The sequence below is a fragment of the Malus domestica genome, chromosome 07 (genome assembly GCF_042453785.1).
Source record: "Malus domestica chromosome 07, GDT2T_hap1".
Lineage (NCBI taxonomy): Eukaryota > Viridiplantae > Streptophyta > Magnoliopsida > Rosales > Rosaceae > Malus > Malus domestica.
In genome coordinates this window covers 18637963-18648062 of record NC_091667.1, presented here as the reverse complement: position 1 = coordinate 18648062, position 10100 = coordinate 18637963, and positions in this window count along the sequence as shown.

The window sequence follows — 10100 nt, the reverse complement described above, 5'->3', positions numbered from 1 at the left end:
GGATTTCGGTGGGAGACCCAAGCAAACTTTGTTTAGCTGTTTTTAATAAAAAAAGATGATTATGTTTTTTTATCAAGTGCGTTGACAAGAAGTCAAAGAGGGTTACCAAGAAATCAAGGTATGGAATTTATTGAATTAAGTAATAAATTATGTGTTTTTTTCTATTGTAGCGCATTTTTGCAGGAAATTTTGATTAAAAACATAATGGTTGCTTCTTGATTATTAAGAAACAAAGTTGTGTAAGGTAAGTACTGTAGTATAGGCTAAATGTTTATTGATATATATATATATATATATATATATATATATATATATATATATATATATATATATATATATATCGATTGTATTCCTAGGAATTATGTCAATGTGTTTTATGATAATAAGTCCACCATCTTCTACAAATTTTTAGTTTCTAAGGAGAACACATTGATGTAAAGTATCACTATATGGAATTATAGTGGACAAGGATGAAGTGAGAGTCGACCACACATTCTATGACCAAAGGATTACTCTGAAAGATAATTCAGAGGAGTATGTGACTACAAGTTGGAATCATCTAGACTATGTAGTCGACGCATACAGTATGGGCATCATTGGAGGGATTTCGAGGACACCTGAAATGAATAATTTGATGCTACTCTATCTGATTGATTAGTCAGATAAAAGATAGAGGAGCACTAGCAAGGTAGCGGAGTTATAACATATCTTATTCTAAGTAAAATATGTTTATAGGCATTAAGTTTGAATTTGTATAACATCTTGGTGCATGGTGTGTAAAGTTGTAAAGTCATAGATAAGGTTTATTGAGGAATGCCTCTAGATTGCCTTAGGAGGAAGTACTTTATCGAAATTTCAACGCAGGTCAAATTGGACTTGGCTGAAGTCGCCATTAATATTGGGTACGAATGGTATTTTCCTAGTAAAGAATAATGGTGACATTTTACTTGAAAGATAGTAAATAGAGTCACTAGTACAAGCACGGTCATTAATAGTGGTCAAAGCGTGCGCATGTATAAGCCGAACCATAGACTGACGACAGTTTACAAATGTTTGTAAACTACGGTTGGAAAGTAAAAAGTAATCAAGATTTGATACTCGGTAATGATATCTAATCTATGTAGCCAACATGATCTTACATCACCAAGATTAATTGGAAGGTGTTGGAATATGATCATGATGATGTTGGCTTTACTATGTGTGTATTTGATGTATGAAGGTGCACAATAAGATTGGTGTACTGATATACACTTAACCAAAAGATGTGATAAGAGGTGTGACTTATCATAATGGTTTTACCCTTTTATAAGTGATGTGTCTTATCATGAAATGATAAGACCATTCAGAGAAGTCTCACAACTCTCTGGAAAGGGTACGATGAAGTCTATAAAATGATGATTCATTCCTCCAGACAAATCAATCCAATGTGAAACACATTTTCTCTTCTTCATTTCGGTATGCTATTTCTCCCTTGGCACTACCGCATAGTAATCAATAGTCTAACAACATTAGAGATTGATCGTGTAATCCGTCAATATTATGTCATAGCCTCAAATGTAGAAGCTTTTTCATACAATTAATCACGTGTGAACAATTCATGTTATTGTTCATTGGAAGTCAACATTCAGCATCTTGAAATATTTTGGTAGGCAATAAACCCAACAATATCTTTAATGTCCACAATTTATAGAAAAAATAAATAAGTCTGTCATATACATTCCACAATTCCACTACCCTGCACCATAGAATACACCACATCAAGACCAACACTTCCATATCTCTCACTTTCCTTAACCCCTCTCTCTTCTTCATCTCTATAATTCTCAATTAGCCATGGTGGACAAGGAACAAGTCTGATTGCTAGTCCCCACTGCTGCCGACCAACGACGACGATAAGGCTACTATTTACTCGAAAAAATAACTAGACGAAGAAAGTTCATCAACTGTTGTGGCTGCATAATAACCGTGGTCTTACTCCAAGCCGTTGTGATCATAATACTAGCTTTCACTGTGTTCCGTTTGAAGGAGCCGAAGATCAAGATGAACAAGGTCATAGTTACAAGCCCGGAGTTGATCAATAACAACATGACCCCTAAGCCAGGCTCAAACATTTAACTAACAACAGATGTATCGGTGAAAATTTTCAATGTGGCCTCATTTAGGTATAGCAACACCACCACCACTCTGTATTATCACAGCATGGTGGTGGGAGAGGCTCATGGGCCACCCGGCCAGGCTAAGGCTGGATGGACTATGAGGATGAATATCACGGTTGTTATCATCACAAATCGGCTCACGTCGACCCCCAACGTTAGGGCAGATATGGGTTCGGGATGGTTGACCATGAGTAGCTATTCTAGAATTCCAGGAAGGGTGAAGATGTTGAATATTATCAAGAAACATGTGGTCGTGAAAATGAATTGTACTATCGCTATTAATATTTCCAGTCAGGCAATTCAAGAACAAAAATGCAAGAGGAAGGTTAATCTCTAGGTTTCAATGGGTTTTTTCTACTTTATTTATTTATTTGTTGTGTTTAAACATAGTGTAGAGAAGAGTAAGTAGAAGGTGAAGTAATAATATAGGTTTTATGAACATGATATAATACTAATATCATATGTAAAATTATTGAGAGTGGTCTTATTTTTATTTTTTTTTTTCCCACTTTTTTCATAGTGAATGGATTTAGTTACCACATGCATCGAACTCTTCTTCTATTATTTTGTGGTGTTATCCACACACTTATTTTTACTTTTCATGTTTCTCTTATTAATTTATGTTATTTAATCTTCTTTAATTTATTCGATATGATGGCACTAAATTAAAAAGTGTATGAGAAGTGAAAAAAGAGTGTCTAGATAACGTACCCTTTTGTTCCTTTCCTTTATTTGTCAAATTATTAAGTGTGGTAATAGAAAAAACATTGCATGGTAAGATTATTACTCGTGGACTAAAAGAACCTAGCTAAATGAAAATGTCATCCAACTACACAACGGAATAAATTCTATAGTAAATTTGCTCATCAGATGATGCACATTTACGGCTCTGCGTATTGAACACACGTAATGTAACTAACGGGCTACCAAACTTAGCAAAGTTTATTAGGCTTCAGAGCTTAAGGAATGATCCCAGAATATCAGTTAGAGGATAACAATCTCTATAATCATTCTCCGGTCACAGACTATGATCTCCGATTCGGTTAAAGACCTATTTATTCGGACTCTCAATGGTACCATTTATTACGTCTCTCCAAATTAAACGGGTAATTAACTTAATGGGCAAGATAGCAAGCCTTAAAACACTCAAACCACTACATATCCTAATAAATCACCTTGAGTTCAACCCTTAATTAAGGACTTGGCCTTCAGCCATGAGAACTTTTCTTCTACCAAGAAACCTGAAGCTATTGAATTCTCATTCGTTTTTATGACTTATGTATCAGAGAGTCTTTCGCTCACACCATATTAGTGTGACAATATTTAACATGTCTATTCATTTGTTGATTGTAAGAACACGATAGTAATTTTACGTGTGTGCATAATACATATATACTTTGAATAAGTTACCATCTATATCTAATGTTAATATACTTATCCTTTGTGCTACATATATCATATTTCGTTACAAAGTATAATTGGATCAATATATACATCGTTGATTTGAAAAAGAAGTACCTTGCAAGCCAACAAATAGGAAGATCGAAGATCAATAGATTAGAATCAAAGTTTTCTGCCAAGAGAATTCTCTGATATCAGCTTAAACAACCACAAGATTCATTTAACTGTGCAGAAATATAAAATAGACCACGAGGTTTGTGAAAAATAATCCAATGCGACTCATTCAACATGATTAAACTATTTAAACATAGGATACAACATCCCTTTTGTTTACTCTTTTATTTAATTTGTTCAATATAATATTGAATCATTATACTCTTTAATTAAATAAAATAAAATATGTGTTATGACTTTGTTTCAGTAAACATTCCTAACCGTCTATGATTAAACTAATCAATTTAGTTACAGTTGGATGTAACCATTGCTTCCATAACTTTTTTCAAGGAGAACTTATAAAATGTCTCTCACAAAACTTTCTCTTTTTTTTTTTTTGAAAAACACTTTAGACAACTTTTTTTATTTATTATTATTAAGAACGGTTTTTGTATTATAAGAACAAAAAAAAAGTAGTCATTTCATGAGGATTTTAGAAGAAAAAAATGTTCTTAATAATAAAAAAAATGTGCCTTTAATAATATAGAAAGTTGCTGCCACTTAGAACTACGATCTAATGGTATTCCTCTGCACTGGTAAGTGAGAGGTCTTAAGTTTGATTCTCACCAAAGAAAAATTTGAACCACATGATTACTAGCTCATTGTGAGGTTTAGCCCACTCTTCCATGACAATAAATATTACATTAAAACATTCTAGAAAATCAATATATTTTGAGACTAATTGTTATTAACGTAATCAAACCACATTTATTCGGCTATGTAGTCTTTAACATCATTCATAGCATTGTGATCGTTGAAATGTATGTTTTCCCATTGTTGATTCGACCACAAGTTTTCTTCACATACCACATCAATATCATTGTCTTCAAATTGTCTTCAAATTGTTGAAACATTGTATCATTTCTTAATTGCATTATAATGAAATTGTGTATGGTGCAATATGCAACGGCAAATTCATTTTTGTTTGGCATCAACTTTAGAAGGAAAACAATTCTTAAACACTCATTTGCATCGTTCAACAACATTACATAGTGATGAATGTCTAAAGAACAATTCCATTGCTCTTTTTGGACATTTACCTCTTCCTAAAAAATCATGTAAGTGATAACGCACTTTGTGAAATGGTTCAAGAAACCCACTCATGTTGGCATAGACGCAATCAACAATAAATATTTTCCTATGTAAAGAACAATGCATATAAGTATTTCGCTCAATTCACTTGCAATATGAAAAATATTATAAGTACTTTGATATATTTCAATGACTTTAAACCTTCTTTAGACATCGGAAACTTTTTTTTCAATTATTTATTTGTTTTAAGATGTACAAAATATATAGAATTAAACCTTAAATATACTATTTTGATATCCATGTGCTAATACAATACATATATGTTCGATGAATCCAAGTGAACTTCAAGTCTTAGACGATAAATATTACATTAAAATATTCAAGAAAATAAAAAAAATTGTGACTAATTGTTATTAATGCAATCAAGCCACATTGATCTAGCTATGTGGTTTCTAAAATCATCCACAACATTGTCATCATTGAAATGTATGTTTTTTCCTTGATTCGACCTCGAGCTTTCATCACATACCACATCAATATCATTGTCTTCAAGTTGTTGAAACATTTTATCATTTCTTGATTGCATTATAATGAAATTGTGCATGTCCAATACTTTTATCATATACTGGCGACCTGAAAGTTGTGAAGTCGTGCATGTCTATTTATTTAAACATGAGTAATAGTCATATAATCTTGTAACTAAAAGCAATTCCCCAAATAAATCATCAAAATCAAATGATGTATCAGTTTCAAAACTTGAACCATTGTTGTCATCTTCATCTAAATCAATTTTATATAAACAAACAAATTTTATTCTCTACAACTATAAAATAATAAATAGCTAAACAAGTAACAAAACAATGTTATATGATAAAAACATAACAAATATTAATTGTATTACAAACACTAGTCATGTTCATACTAATTAATTAATTAATGAAAGCTCATCATAAAGCAAAATATTCCAATACCAACCACAAAAGCATATCCATTGTCACGTGATGACCCTTATCATAAATTCTAAGTAAATTCATCACATTATCAACACTCTAACTGACAACCAACTTGAACTATTGAGCATTCCAAATTTAATTAAAAAATGCTACAAATTTTACTTATGGATGTTAATGGTAAAGTAGATTCAGAGAAATTTTTTTAACATGCTTTGCATGATTAATTAAAGTTGGCTACCATCTGTATAGAAAATTAATTCGCTTACTTAACTTAGTCCACTGCAAAAGATTTTTGCATTGGGTGAAAATCTTTGAGTAATTAGGCTCTCAAAAGAAATTAATATATCACCAACAATCCTTGCTCTATAAAATATCTCTATCTCCATAAATTTCTCTTGATCCATCAATCTGATTTTTGTTATTCTAAAAAACAACTCTTTCATTTTAGAGTCTGTTTAGTAATCTACTAAAAAAATTTGATTGTTCTTAAATCCAATTTTTAGGAACTTCTCTTTAAAATAGTTTTTTTTTTTTTAAGTTTCAAAAACTTGTTTAGTATTCAACTTAAAATATGTTTTTAAATGTAAAAAATTTGAAACTTGTTTGGTTTAATTCTTGAAAACAATATTATTTCCATTATTTATTTGTTTTGAGATGTACAAAACGAATAAAATTAATCCTTAAACATACTATTTTGATATCCATGAGTTAATACAATACATATATGTTCGATGAATCAAACTGAACTTTAAGTCTTAGACAAGAAATATTACATTAAAACATTCTAGAAAATCAATAAATTTTGAGACTAATTGTTATTGACGCAATCAGGTTACATTGATCCAACTATGTGGTCTCTAACATCATTCATACCATTGTCATTATTGAAATGTATGTTTTCTCCTTCTTGATTCGACCCCGAACTTTCTTCACATACCACATCAATATCATTGTCTTCAAGTTGTTGAAACATTGTATCATTTCTTTATTGCATTCTAATGAAATTGTGCACGTACAACATGCAATGAGAATTAATTGGATAACTTGGCATCAACATTAGAATAGGAAAACGATTCTTAAGCACTCCAATGCATCGTTCAACAACGTTTTGTCTAAAGTTGAACAATTATATTGCTCCTGTTGGACGTTTATCTTAACCTATATAATCATGTAAGTGATCATGCTTAAACGAACATGCAAACATAACGCATAAGCGATATGAATTTTTTTTTGTCAGTGCCCATGCATAAATATGAGTTCCATCAATAACGCCAAGACCATTCTACCATTTTATAGTTTAAAGGCTTTTTAGCTAAAATGGTCTTTGAGATTTGCATAACTCATCCTTTTGGTCCTTAAGATTTGAAATCGATAGAATTAGTCCTTGAGTTTGTCCACCATCAATCATTTTAGTCATTCCATGAAAAGTCTCTATTAAATCAGGATAAAATGACAAAAATACCCTCAATTTTGTCAAAATTATTTTGACCTATTTTTTTTATTAAATTGAGGGCATTTTTTCACTTTTGATCTTTATTTAACATAACTTTTCACAAAAGGACCAGAATGATTGATGGCGGACAATCTCAATGACCAATTTTATTTATTTAAAATCTCAGGACCAAAGTAAAGAGTTATGCAAATCTTAGGGACCGTTTGTGCTAAAAAGCCTAGTTTTAAATCATAACATGTGAGTACACAAAATATAATTCAAACAAATTAATCAATCCAATCAAACAAATTAATTCAATTTCTAACAATCCAAACAAACAAAATGCATAAACTAGCTTTCCCATTCTTTCCTCTATTTTCCGAGGAACCAAATAGAACAATAAGAAAACACCCCAATACCTTGATCATTGCTAGCAGTGAAGACAAGTAAATAAACATACAAAAAAAGAAAGAAAAAAAATGAGAATCTCACAATACACTCCTGAGCCCACGCAAAAAAAAAAAAAAAGATTACAAAGCTTTATTTGGCAACACAAAGAAAAGAATGATGACAAAAAGCAAGAACAACATCACATTTCATAATAATCCAACCATATCTAAAATAATCAACCATTGTTTGAAAGCTCACCTTGGATACATATCTAAATGCAAAATGCATGTCAAAAGCTATAGCAGTACTTATACAACAAAAAAAGTAAAAAGTAACAATGTTTAAAGAGGTGGTTTGTAATATTGGGTGAAACAAGGCTTTCAGAAGTGAACTTTAAAATACACAGTAAATCAATCCTTATGGGCACATCAGAAAATATAAACAGAAACGTTTTCAGATTCACAAATTGTGATTATGGTCCATAAACAGATATTAATTACCAAGCTAAATGAGCTCAATCAAGCTCAGTTAGGTCAATATATATACACAACACACAAATGAATCAAACCAATCAGAAAAATAAAGTTCATTATCACAACTCGAACAAACAAAACATAGAAATCAACTTTCTCATCCTTTCCTCCATTTTCCAAGGAACCAAACAAAACAGTAAGAAAAAGCCCCAATACCTTAATTGTTCTTGCCAGTAAAGAGAATGACCCAGTCTCATCCTTAATCAAGCACTCAGAGATTCGAGCCTTAAAAGCTATTCGGTGGAAACTTCACCCTACTGATTGGAATCTCTTGGTCGCCCGTGGTTGGTGTGGCGCAAGGCTTGCTCGTGGTTGGTACGGTGCAGGTCACTAAGACTTCCATCGCGAGAATATGAATCACGTGACCCTAACTCCGTTAAGTTTTCCATCCAATATAAGTCATGTACCTCTCACATGACTTGTGTTTAAGGTTATCTCGGTAATTTTAATACTTTACTTCCCTTTTATTAAGTTGTATTTGACAAAAAACTGTAGGGTTTCTTAGGCAATAGAACAATTTTATTTAGCACATATGCATCTACAACTCCATTTATGGCACAAAACGTCAACCTGTTTCTCATTTATTGAGCCCATATGAAATCATATCTTCGTGACATGCTAAAATGCAAATTCCCACTTGTGTATCATTAAATAAAACTTGTAAAAAGATGTTAAAATGACCTAAATAACCCCAAACACAAGTCATGTGCGAGCCCATACGAAAAGATGTTGAAAAGATGGAAAACTTAACGGAGTTAGGGTGAGATGACAAATTGATGATTTTGTAAAGTTGGTATGACAAATTGCTTAAAATTTTAGTTTATATGACAAATTGAAAAATATGAACAAGTTCATATGACATTTCAAAAATTTTCCTTTTTTTTTTTTTTAAGAGGAAGAAGAAGAAGAAGAAGAATAAATTTATTAAAGATTAAACTTCTAATACAACTGTTTCCCGTACAATCAAAATTAAAGGCCTTCATAGACGAAATTGGAAGACAATAATCCAAAAAATGAGGGTCGGCAACAGTGAGGCCCATATGAGCTAATGCATCCTCCACGAAATTAGTCTCCCTATAAATATGCTTCCAACTGATATGCTGAAACCCAGAAGCCAACCATTTGATATTCCTCTATGATAGGCTTACTAAATTGATTTTTTTAAGCCTAAAACTTAAGAATTGTATTTTAGTTAAAAACTTTGGACTCAAATCCAAAAGGACCCTTAGTTTCTCTCTAAAAACTATTAATTTTTTCATTCCAAAATGTACCAAAGCTTTTGGTGCAATGGTTGTACGAAAGGGAGCAGGATATTCCTATCTTTTAAAAGCTTAAAGACCCACGTCCATTACATACACCTCGGAACTCACTACATTTGCTTGGAGAAACCGGTGTACTCCAAGCAAATGTAGTGAATTCAGAGGTGTATGTCATGGGCGTGAGCCTTTATGCTTTCAAAGGATGTGAATTTCCCGCTCACTTACAACCATCGCAACGAAAACTTTGGAATATTTGATGCGGATAAGGACTCCAACAACAAAAAAAAAAAAAACAAAAAAAAAAAAAAAAAAAAACAAACAAACTCAAGAAGAAGAAGCCGGAGGAGGAGAATCAGTGTTGTTTGGTAGGTCGACCTGGCGTTGTGGTCCGTAGTGGTGTCTGACTTTTTTAATAGTGGGTTTCTAGTTGTCATGTCGGGTCGGTATCTCACTGTGTGTTTGCATGATCTTTTGTTTTTCTGATGTATTCTAACTCAGATGCAAGATGAAATGAAATAACATTTTACCTTTTTTTTAAGGAAAACTAATGAAAAGAGTTTGAAAACTTTGAGTTTTAATGATTTCGACAAAATAAAGGGTAAAATGAATAGTATAAGGTTTGACTTTTTAGTGTAAAAATGTGGTTTTTCGTTAAATTGAACAGTACTGTGGACTTTTCGTTAAAACTCTTTTTTTTTATTGTTGTTATTTATTTATTAGTATTTACTTTT